Genomic DNA, 12705 nt, shown 5'->3' with positions numbered 1-12705 from the left:
TTTGGAAAGAAAAATACACTTATGAAGAGTGTAGAATAAGATTTTTGGAGTGCCAATAATAATCCCCATTTTTTTATTAGGTCAATTTTTTTTAATGGACTTGAACAACTAGTCTCAACGAAACATTACTTAATCCGGATGAACTGCATATTAATAGGCAAAACATTGATTTGTTTTCGAAAATGAATTTCCTGGATCGGTAACATCATCATTTGCATGAAACATTTGTTTGCTGCAGAAAATACTAGCATGCTTTGATTTCTGCCACCCCGAAAGCGCTCTCTCTGTAGTCGATCCACCTTGTAAACTGAAAGCTTTCTAAACTCAGCAATCCAGGTATAGTTGCTATAAGCTTCCATGTAACTAAACTCTCTCTCTCTCTCTTTCTCTCTCTCTAATCACTCACATTTTTTTACTGCCAGGCTAGCAGGGAATACTGATCATCACGGTGTATCATAAACACGAATTGAGTAGTTATGGCCAAAGGAAGAGAAGCTCCAGATGTGGAGAACCAGGGAGAGGGGTTAGTACCTTTTTACATTAAGACTGCAAATTTTTTTATCAGTAATTTTTCAAATAGTAACTTTGTGTCAAACACTGGGACTCGTATCTGTACTGGATTTGGCTGGTCAAAATACTTCATTGATCATATAGCTGTAACTTGTGATTAGGATCCATGCACAACCTTCACTTATATGTTGCGTTGGAGCAATTTAAGTCATTCGTGTTTCAATCTCACCTTACACTAAAATGCTGAGTATTTAATTTTCTGCCTATTAACTGTCTGTCTAATTTTTCTCATGAACTCTCGTATGCATATCCACTAGTAAATGTATACCTAGTAAACTCTAATTGTCTCCCAAAGATCACCCTACCGGATCATTTTATGTTTCTTCATGATTCTGAGGGGTGCAATTTGTTGTTTTCTTTGTCGTTTCAAGTCGGAAACCAGGGACTACAACGAGATATGCCCCAACAATGCGAATTCGTGATGAACAGGGGAAATTCCTTCTCAGATGGAGCATGATATTTGTAATGTCCTGTGTGTTTGCCGTCACACTAGATCCTCTGTTCTTTTACATTTTAATCATTGATCAAGATAAGAAGTGCCTTCAAATGGACAAAACGCTGAGCATTACTGTTCTTGTTTTGCGATCACTCACGGATTTCATTTTCGCTGTGCATTTTATATATAAAATTTACGACACCTTTATAGTTCAAAAGAACAAACAGTTGATGGCTAATGAGGCTGCAAATACCCTGCAACTTGTGGCATCGAGTACCCTGCAAACTGGAGGAAATTTGGATCGGAGATCAAAAAGAATATTGTTGTGGTCATCTCTTTCCATCATAAATGATTTTCTCGCTCTTCTTCCCGTCCCACAAGTAAGAGAAACTAAACTCTAATTTTTTTTTTTTTTTTTTGAGGCTATTCTTAACCACCTAGCTGTAATTAGTGGATTTCTAACCCCTTTTTATTTCTTTTCTCTAGTTGCTAATTGTAGTTGCTTTTTACAAAATGAGACCCGCTAGATATATGGAACATAAAAAGGCTCTGCATGTCTTGCTTCTTGGTCAATATCTACCAAGGATATTTCGAATTCACTAGTCATCCAAGGAACTTCGAGAGAATGCTAGACCATGGGTTAGAGGTCTATTCAATTTTTTTCTCTATATTCTTGCCAGTCACGTAAGTTTTGCCTCAATTGTCATTTTATTACAATATTATGTATTCACTTATGCTGGTTTAAACTTTCTTTTAGAAATGTTGGACTAGTGTTGATTTTGTTTGCTTTTTTCGGATTATATGTACTCTCAAACTTACTCTCGTCATGAATTTATGTGTTCGATTTGGTTAATGTAAAAACTAATAGCATTGCCCTACATAATTTTTCCTTGATGTAGATACTTGGAGCTTTTTGGTATTTCTTTTCTATTCAACGTGAGACATCATGCTGGTACAGTGCCTGTGCAAATCATAGTCTAGATCGTGATGGATGTATGAATACTTTTTACTGTGGGCGTCGAACTACTGCTTCAAGAAATATTACACTTCTAAAGGAGCGTTGCTCGCTAGATACTCCAGATGGTGCTTCAAAACCGTTTAATTTCGGAATATTTCTCGATTCCCTTAAGAATCATAACGCAGAGCGTATCAACTTTGGAAAGAAGTTCCTTTACTCTTTCTGGTGGGGCTTGCGAAATATAAGGTTTGCACAGATGCATTGACGGCCCACAATTTTTCAAATTAATGAATAAAAAACTTTCTCAGACACGATACCATTTATATTGCTTGATCTATTAATTACTTTTTTGCAGTAATTTTGGAACAAATCTGACAACAAGCACGTATGTCTGGGAAAACTTGTTTGCAATTCTTATTTCTATCATTGGCTTGCTACTGTTCTTATATCTTATCGGAAATGTGCAGGTTGGTATGAACTGAATCTCACTTTATAGTTGTTTTATTATATCTGTTTTTAAGAGCCGCTATCGCATACAATTATTTGCGAATGCTATTCAAATTGTATAAGATACCTAAGTTCTTTGGTTAACCAGAATTTAATGCAGACAGAAGCTTACTAATGAATTCTACTTGTGGTGAGACAGAATTTAATGCTGAATGAAGCTACAAAAATAAAAGAGGGAAAGCGGATAATTCAGATGAAGAAGCTAGGTGTACGCAAGTGGATATTCGAAAATAAATTCCCTGATAATATCAAGAACGAAATCATGAATTGCATTGAGCAAATATTGAAAAAAAACAAAGATGCTGATGTTGACAAGCCATTCCTTATTCTTCCCTGGCAAACCAAAAGATCTGTAAAACGCCATCTTTTCAAGGATACACTAAAAACAGTATGTTCTTCAACCCTTGATCTCTCTCTCTCTCTCCATCTATTAATTGCATCCATTTTCACTCCAATATTGTTCTGATAATATATGTCTCTGCTTGCGCGCACATGTGTTTAGGTTAACAAGCTTAAGGACATGAATGAAAAAGTTCTGACGTTGATGTGCGACTACCTGAAGCCAGTGACATACATTGAGAACAGCTTCGTTTTCCGAATGGGAGATCCGCTCGACTGCATGCTGTTCATTGTCGAGGGGACAACGTGGACCTACACGTCTAGTGATAGTCAAGCTAGGAGTAGAACCTCATCAATGGACATCGAGCCCCTCGGGAAAGGGCAATTTTACGGGGAGGAGCTTCTCGATTGGGCATCAAACACATTCACCAAACTTCCAGTCTCCAACAAACATGTCAAAAGTCAGACAAAAGTAGAAGCATTTGTGCTCATGGCCAAGGACTTGGAAACTGTCGTCTCCAGATACAAAAAATATTGGGACTTGGTCTATTCTAAGAATCGTGAAGAGGTGGCACTTTCTACCTTCCGTCGTTTCCGTACCAAGGCGCAACAACGCCCGTCCTCGTCCCCGACTGGAATAGCGGATACCAATGGTGAGAGCTTGCCATCGACAGCAGGCAAATAGTATCTTCAGAAACGTCAAAGTAGAGACGCTCAATTTATGGCCAAGAATTCCATACACAACTCTAGCTCTGTACGATTCGTATAATTGTATGTAGCTGTGGCCTCAAAACTATTATTATTGGTTGATAGCTTGATATTTAACCGTACGTTTGAATAATTAATAAGTAGTGGTAGCCACAATACCATTTCTCTCTGGGATATGTATATGTATTGGTCATGTTGTGAAATGCTTTGCAAAGTGATTGATTTCTGCAAAACACTTTATCTCTTTTTGAATGCCTCTGTTTATTTATGAGATTTAGACTTAGTAAACAAAAAATAATCATGGAATAAAATTAAATAGGAGAGTATAGAACAAAAAAATGAGCGTGTGAAAATCATTTTCTTAAATTCATTTGCAACTATAGGTCAAGTCAAAGAGCTATTGAACCTTATAGTACTTGAATATAAATTATTAGGGGTTTATTAAAGAGATTGTTATTGACACTTCAAATATTTCATTTTTTTACTCTAAATTTTATACATTAGAAAGAAAATACACTTGTAAGGAATGTAGGATAAGATTTTTGGAGTGCTAATAACAATTCTCGTGTTAAATCAAAAGCCTAAATGATGAGGGAGAAAGACAACATACACAGCCACCCAAATGATGATCAAGGGATTCAGTACAACGTGTTCCTTGTTTTTTAAAATTAAACAGAAAAAAAAATAAAATTTAAATAACATAGTTCGAATCTCTTGTGTTTTTTAGTCGAACAAGTTCGAATCTCTATATAGGCAAACATAAATTTAGGTAAGACGAGGTTTGACTTTTTACTTTTGATCAGCAGATACTTAATTAAGCAATAATCCTTCAATGCAACTTCGAGTCTTTACTTAAATTTTTGTCCCTAATTCTTCTAACATTTAGGGGAGAATCTGTATGTTGTCTAATATTCTAGTAGATATGATATTGTATTTTCACACGTGTCATGAGTTTGAGACTTTCCATTTTTTCAAAATATTGTAATAGTTTCGAATATTTTTCTTTCACTTAATAATAATAAGAATTATTTTTCATAAAGGGAATGGGGGAAATCTAGGCCCTCTTAAAGTCATCATGGTCGTTTTAAACTCGGGCCATTAACACGTACATAACTTATGAAGTTAGAAGACGAAAGCAAACAGTGCTCATCGTCGTCCAGTCCAAGAAGCGCCTCAAAAGTCAACAGATATGGCGGTCGGTCTTGGCGACATTCAGCGGTTTGCCAGGTTTGCGAGAGTTTTAATGAAGAATTTACGATACTGTTCATTTTAACAAAAAATTACATTTTTATATTAAAAAATCAAATCTGATACTATTCATTTTACCCTTTATTTTGTTTTTATTGTTAAAACTCAAAGTTTTCAAACTCTTTTCATTAGTTTTCCTTTTTTATAATTAGTATGATAGAACAAGAAGTTCATTACAAGTTGAGAAGAAGATTAACAACCTTCGTCAAATGCTTTTTTTTTTTTTTTTTTATCAAGTCAATGTTTTTACCTGCAGCTAAGTCAATAATCAATATAATAAAGGAACTTGAACAACGAGTCTCAGAGTCAGGGAAGCATTAATTAATCCATGTAACTAAACAAACTCTCTCTCTCTCTCTCTCTCTCTCTCTAATCACTCATATTCTCTTTGTACTGTCAGGCTAGCAGGGAATACTGATCATCACGGTTTATCAGAAACACGAATTGAGTAGTTATGGCCAACAGAAGAGAAGCTTTGGATGTGGAGAACCCGGCAGAGGGGTTAGTACTTCTTTACATTGCAATTTGTTTCTGTAATTTTCCAAACGTTAACTTTGTATCAAACACTGGGACTCGTATCTTTACTGTCTTTGGCTGGTCAAAATACTTCATTGATCATATGCCTGTAACTTGTGATTAGGATCCATGCACAACCTTCACTTATACGTTTCATTGGAAGATTAAAGTCATTCGTGTTACAATCTCACCTTACGCTTTCAAATGCCAAGCAGTTAATTTTCTGCATATTAATTGTCTGTCTAATTCTTCTCATGAACTCTCGTATGCATATCCATTTGTTTATGTATATACCTTATAAACTCTAATTGTCTTTGAAACAGCACCCTACTGGATTTTTCATGATTTTGATGGGTGCAATTTGTTCTTTTTTATGTCGTTTCAAGATCTGTTATAGGACCTCGGAACCTAGTGACTACAAGGGCATTATATGCCCCAATAAAGGGAATTCTTGATGAACAGGGGAAATTCCTTCCCATATGGAGTATGATATTTGTAATGTCCTGTGTGTTTGCCGTCTCACTGGATCCTCTCTTCTTTTACATTTTAATCATTGATCAAGATAATATGTGCCTTCAAATGGATAAAACGCTGAGCAATAATGTTCTTGTATTGTGAACACTCACGGATATCATTTTCACTGTGCATTTTGTATATAAAATTGACGTTAGTATTAAAGTTCAAATGCACAAAAAATTGAGGGATAATGTGGCCGCAAATACCACAAAAACTATGGCCTCAAATACCCTGACACTTGTGGCCCTAAGTACCCTAAGACTTGGGGCCTTAAGTACCCTGAACACCGAGACCTCCATACAAATTGAAGGAAATTTGGATTGGAAATCAAAAGGAAGAGTGTTGATTGAATTTGGCAAGAAAATAGTTCAAAAGATGTCGTGGTTATCTTTCTCTATCATAAATGATTTTCTCGCTCTTCTTCCCATCCCACAAGTAAGAGAAACTAGTATCTTTTTTTTTTTGTGCAGCTATTCTTAACCAGCTAGCTGTAATTATCGGATTTCTAACCCCTTTTTATTTCTTTTCTTTAGCTGCTAATAGTAGTTACTTTTTACAATATGAGAGGCGCTACATATAGGGAACATAAAAAAGTTCTCAATGTCTTCCTTCTTGGTCAATATTTGCCAAGGATATATCGAATTCACCAGTCGTCCAAGGAACTTCGAAAGAATGCTGGAATATGGGTTAGAGATCTCTTTAATTTTTTTTCTCTACATTCTTGCGAGGCACTTTCACCACAATTGTCATTTCATTATAACATTGTGTATTCACTTATGCCGGATGAAGCTTTCTTTTAGAAATGTTGGACTGACGTTGGATTTTGATTTCATGTTTCCGATTATATGTACTCTCAAACTTACTTCCATTTCAATTATTAGAAGACAATATTTTGTTTGTTCGATTAGTTAATGTGAAAACTCATAGTATTTCCCTACATAATTTTTCCTTAATTGATAAATCATTTGATTATGAATTTGTGACATTTGTAGATACTTGGAGTTTTTTGGTATTTCTTTTCTATTCAGCGAGAGACATAATGTTGGCACAGTGCCTGTGCAAAACGTAGTCCAGATCGTATTGGATGTATGAATACTTTCTACTGCCAGCGTCGAACTACTACTTTGAGAAATAAAACATATCTAAAAGAGCATTGCTCGATAAATGCTACAGATGGAGCTCCCTATGATTTTGGAATATTTCTCGATTCTCTTAAGAATCATAACTCAGAGCATATCAAGTTTGGAAAGAAGTTCCTTTACTCTTTCTGGCGGGGCTTGCGAAATATAAGGTTTGCACATATGCACTGACGACCAATGATTTTCAAATTATTGAATAAAAACTTATCTAGATCAGGCACAGTATCATTTAGATTGCTAGATCAAGTAACTACTCCTTTGTAGTAATTTTGGAATGAATCTGTCAACAAGCACGTATGTCTGGGAAAACTTGTTTGCAATTCTTATTTCTGTCATTGGCTTGCTACTGTTCTTATATCTTATCGGCAATGTGCAGGTTGGTTTATACTGAATCTCACTATATATTAGTTTTATTTTTCAATCATTTCCTTAATGGCCGCTGTTGTATACATGTTGAACAAAAAAAAAAAAAAAAAAACATATTAAAAAAAAATCCATACAAATTGGATCAAGCTACAAGACAAAATAAAAATGTAATCTAGCCAAAAAAAAAATATGAGGATGGGCTTTACATATAGATCAACATCATAAATAAAAAAATATGTATTTCTTCCTACAAAAGGGGGAAGTAACGTGCAAAGCAAGGCCTCCCTATCTTTCTGCACAAGCAAGACGTGGGAGACTGGTCAGTTACTGGGAGAAGTTAAGAGAAAGTGGCGGAAGACATGGCCTCCATCTCCCCCACGTGAAAAAAAAAACTGTAGAGCCCGCCTAGGATGTCTATAAATAGGCATCAGCTGCTATCGGAAGGGACACAACAGAAAAAGGAGGAGAGACTCTGCAGAAATTAAGAGAGAAATTGAGAGAGAAAAGAAGCAACGAAGTACTAATCCCATTGCTGGCGATTCCGAGCTGAGTCTTGCAGGGAAGGGGAACAAACCACAAACAACAATCAGAAGGTATAAAACCTATGTTTCTCTTCTCTTCATTTTTTTTTTCCCAGTAATTTCGTTTTGCAGGTAGGTGTCTTCCTGAATAAATTTTGGTCAGCAAAGAACCCTACACGCTCCCCTCATTCCTTCCAAAACACTTCAATGCCGCCATTACCCAACCACCACAATCAGAACTTCACATAAATCTGAGCATAATAGTCCAGGTGGCTTGCTCATGAATCCGTACGAACAATTGTTGCCGTTGTTACTCATGAGTAGCGAGGAGGAAGAGGCCACAGAAAAGTTCCTTTTGGGACCAAACAGTCATCTCATGGCAGCCAGGAATTGTAGGAAAAATGGACAAGGCACATGGGTGCATAGAAGGCACTTGCTCTATGCATAAAGAACTGGATAAATCTGCAGTCAAGGCCGCCATTTTGAAACTAAAATTGGAAAAGAAGACTGCGGAAAATGCACCATAAATAGTGCAACCTGCTGCAGACAGTAAATACCCCTCGCCAATCCGTTAAGTGCAACTTCAAAATCCCAAGCTTGGTCCCTATGGAAATGGCAGGAAGAATATTGGAAGAAGTGTAACCTGGAGCAAACATGGCTGCACCCGTTAAAGTGTAACCTGCCATCATTACAACTATAGTCATCATTGCCATAAAGGAAAGACAGCAAGGGTGTGCACTCTGGAAAGGAATGTTGCATGTGATTGCTGACTCCTTGACAGCAGGCAGCAAGGGTGTGTACTCTGGAAAGGAATGTTGCATGTGATTGCTGACTCCTTGACAGCAGGGAGGTCATTTACTTTGTATTATTGCTGCATGTGTGCTGTTGCATCCGGTTATAAGGGTGTAAAGCTTTCTTTGTATTGTGTATTATAAAGCCTTCCCATAAGGCTTTCTATGCTACGAAATGTATTACAATTCAAATCAGAAAATTCAATATGGTATCAGAGCAGTGATCTCTATCGACCTGCTTCTGAGTACCGTCTTCCTGTTTCCCTTTCTTATCCATCATGGCTGAAGAGAGCTCCGTGCATAGCGAAGAAGTAAACTCGCATGCTGCGTCTTCTTCATCTCATCTAGACGTTGATATCAATCCAAATCAACGTCTCAGTTCGGTCCTACTAAATGAGTTCAACTATCTCCCGTGGGAGAGAGCTGTCTCTCTTGCGTTAGGAGGACGATCGAAGCTTGGTTATGTTAATGGCGTGATTCCAGCACCTGATGTGTCCTCATCCGATTACAATGATTGGCTGTGCAAGGACCAGCTGGTCATGTCATGGCTGCTCAACTCTATGGATCGAAAGATTGCAGAAATCTTCAGTTATGCGGAATCTTCATACGTTCTCTGGAAAAATCTCAAAGAGATGTATGGAAATCAGAATAACGCAGCTCGAGTGTTCCAGCTAAAAAAGGATATTGCTAGTCTACAACAGGAAGGGAACTCGTTTGTGCATCATCTTGGCAAGTTGACCACCATGTGGAATGAGTTGAATGTTTATCGGCCACACACCATTGACGCTGCCGTGTTGATCAAGAGAGCTGAGGAAGATAAAATCTCTCAGCTTCTAGCAAGTTTGAGCTCTGAATACGAAGATCTCAGGAGTCATGTTCTCATGAATCCTGAACTTCCTTCCTTCTCAAGTGTGTGTGCCACTATCCAAAGGGAAGAAACTCGCAGAAAAATCATGACTGTGGAATTAAAGTCAAATATACCAGAATCTAGGGTATATTTCTCAAATCACAAGGCTAGTGAAGAGAGGAGATATAAAGGAAAGAAACCCACTGTGAAGTGTAGCTATTGTGATAATGGTGGACATACACGAGATCATTGTTGGATTCTTCATCCTGAACTAAGGCCCAAGCATTCGAGGGACAGCAACAAGAGCTTCATTAGAGGAGCACACAACTCATCACCCAAGGCAAATCATACCATGACCTTTCATTCCGAGGAAGCACAGATGTTCACCTCTAATCCGGCCATGCTGATAAATGAATTTGTTGCCTTCCTTCACAAGAAACAAGGTGGTGGGGAGAATGAAGGATCAACCAGTCATGTTGACAACAAACCAGCTGCTCTACTTGGGCAGTTTGCTGGTTTTTTGGCTGGGAAAGAAGGCGTGACACAACAAGATATTCCAGGTATCTTACGATCCTTCTCAACTGCTCTTAAAATAGGTAATATGCATGATTATTGGATTATAGATTCAGGAGCCACTGATCATATGACCAACAAGTCCACAAATCTGTATGATTTTAAAAAACTTTCACGTCCATCCCAAGTGTCAGTTGCTAATGGCAAGGGTGCCATGGTTGTAGGGAAAGGAAAAATACATTTGATCTCTAGTAATGTCGAGTCTGAGGCCCTATATGTTCCTTCATTCCCTTTTCAACTTTTATCTGTTGGAAAAATCACAAACTCACTAAACTGTACTGCCATCTTCTCTCCAAAAACTGTGATTTTTCAGGATATCACCACCAAGAAGATGATTGGTGAAGGTTTTTTTCTAAACGGCCTTTACTATCTTTTCCAGCATGTTCAAACTCCCAAGGCTTTTCAAGTCACCTCAAGCCTGATTCAGGAACAACAACTTTGGCACCGACGCCTTGCACATCCTTCTGATAAAGTCCTATCCTTTTTGTTTCCAAACCTATGCAAGTTTACAAGTTCTTGTGATGTGTGTCATTTTTCTAAATTCACTAGATTACCTTTCACCTCCTCTCTATCTAGGGCTAGTAATCCTTTTGAAATCGTGCATTCCGATGTTTGGGGACCAGTTCTAGAGTCCTTTGACGGATACAAATACTTTGTAACCTTTGTGGATGATTTCACAAGGATAACTTGGTTATATCTTTTGAAATTTAAAAATGAAGTGTTGGAAGTTTTTCAAGATTTTCATAGACTTGTAAACACTCAATTTGCTTCAAATATTCATGTCTTACGATCAGATAATGGCTCCGAATATATGTCCCATAATATGTCTCATTATCTAAGCACACATGGCATACTACATCAAACCAGTTGTGTTGGAACACCCCAACAAAATGGGGTAGCAGAAAGGAAGAATAGAGACCTACTTGAAAAAACTAGGGCCTTGATGTTTCACTCGAATTTGCCGAAAAAATTCTGGTCTCAAGGTGTTCTCACTGCTGCATATCTTATCAATAGATTGCCTAGTAAGGTTTTGAATTTTAAATCACCCTATGAGATCCTAAAAGGCAGACAAATCGATTTGTCACACTTACGAGTGTTCGGATGTACATGCTTTGTTCACATTCAAGCACAAAAACGTGACAAGCTAGAACCACGAGCTGCCAAATGTGTTTTCTTGGGCTACTCTTCCACTCAAAAGGGTTACAAATGTTACAATCCCGCAACTAAGAAAATGGTTGTTTCAAGAGATGTAAGATTTGAGGAACCAATGCCTTACTTCACTCAACCTCTGGACCACTCTCAAGAGGGGGAGAACATGCTTGACTTGTTTCCAATACCATATCCATGTAAAGAAGACGCAACGGGTGTCATAAGGGACCAAACACTGAATGAGGTCCATTCTCAGTCTCACAACCTGCAGAACACACCACCAGTGGCACCTGATGAACTTATCTTATCTGAACCCTCAAGAAGTCCTTCCAACCAAGAGACTGCTCAACTACCAGTGGTTCAACCTCCCACAGTTCGTCGAAATCCTTCCCGTGAGAGGAGACTTCCATCCAAGTTAAATGATTATGTAACTTACAATGTCAGGCATCCCTTAACTTCTGTTATTAATTACAGCAAAGTGTCACCTTCATTTGCTGCATTCCTCAATACAGTTACTGAGACCTATGAACCTCAAAGCTTTCAAGAAGCTAAATTACATAGCGAATAGAGAGCTGCTATGGCAGAAGAGCTTCAAGCTCTTCACGAAAACAACACCTGGACCATCATGAAGCTTCCTAAAGGAAAGAAGGCTGTAGGAAGTCGTTGGGTGTACAAGATCAAGTTCCATTCAGATGGCACGATTGAAAGACACAAGGCTCGATTGGTTGCTCGTGGATTTACTCAGACTTATGAAGTAGATTACAAAGAGACCTTTGCACCTGTGGCAAAGATGAATACAGTGAGGGTGCTGTTATCTGTTGCCATTAACAATACATGGCCTCTCTTTCAAATGGATGTTAAAATGCCTTTTTACATGGGGAACTAGAAGAAGAAGTTTTCATGAAAATCCCTCCGGATCATCCTCAATCAAACAATCCAGACCTGGTGTGCAGACTTCATAAAGCCATTTATGGCCTCAAGCAAAGTCCCCGAGCATGGTATGCCAAGCTCAGCCATGTCCTAGAGGGAGTTGGTTTCTCTCGGAGCAATGCTGATTCCTCCCTATTTGTGCGATCGGGCAAATCTGGTAAACTTGTGGTGCTTATTTATGTCGATGACCTAATTGTTACAGGTGATAATGTTTCTGAGATTAGTGCTCTTAAACAATATCTCAGTCACAAATTTGCTATCAAAGATCTCGGCACCCTTAAATATTTCTTAGGAATCGAGGTGGCATATTCCCACAAGGGCTGTTTTCTAAATCAGCGCAAGTACATCATTGATCTTCTCCATGAGGCAAACATGACAGATTGTAAACCTGCTCGGACACCTTTGAATAGCAACTTGAAGCTGCAGTCTCATGGTGATCTCATTCCTAATATAGAGTATTATCAGAGATTGGTTGGCAAGCTTATTTACCTAACTATAACTCGTCCTGATATATCATATGCTGTGAGCCTTGTTAGTCAGTTCATGCATGCTCCAAACACAGATCACATGAAGATTGTTCACCGTGTGCTT

General features: G+C 38.0%; 2 pseudogenes; both read left to right on the top strand.

Annotated features, from left to right (window-relative positions):
• Positions 1-421: 421 nt before the first annotated feature.
• LOC103943414 lies at positions 422-3628 on the top strand (annotated as a pseudogene).
• A 1079-nt stretch (positions 3629-4707) lies between these two features.
• Positions 4708-8757, top strand: LOC103943520 (annotated as a pseudogene).
• Positions 8758-12705: the final 3948 nt, after the last annotated feature.

Source organism: the organism of the source record quoted next, unplaced genomic scaffold, assembly GCF_019419815.1.
Source record: "Pyrus x bretschneideri cultivar Hongxiangsu unplaced genomic scaffold, Pyrus_bretschneideri_v1 Contig57, whole genome shotgun sequence".
Lineage (NCBI taxonomy): Eukaryota > Viridiplantae > Streptophyta > Magnoliopsida > Rosales > Rosaceae > Pyrus > Pyrus x bretschneideri.
This window is presented reverse-complemented; position numbering and strand designations above follow the sequence as displayed.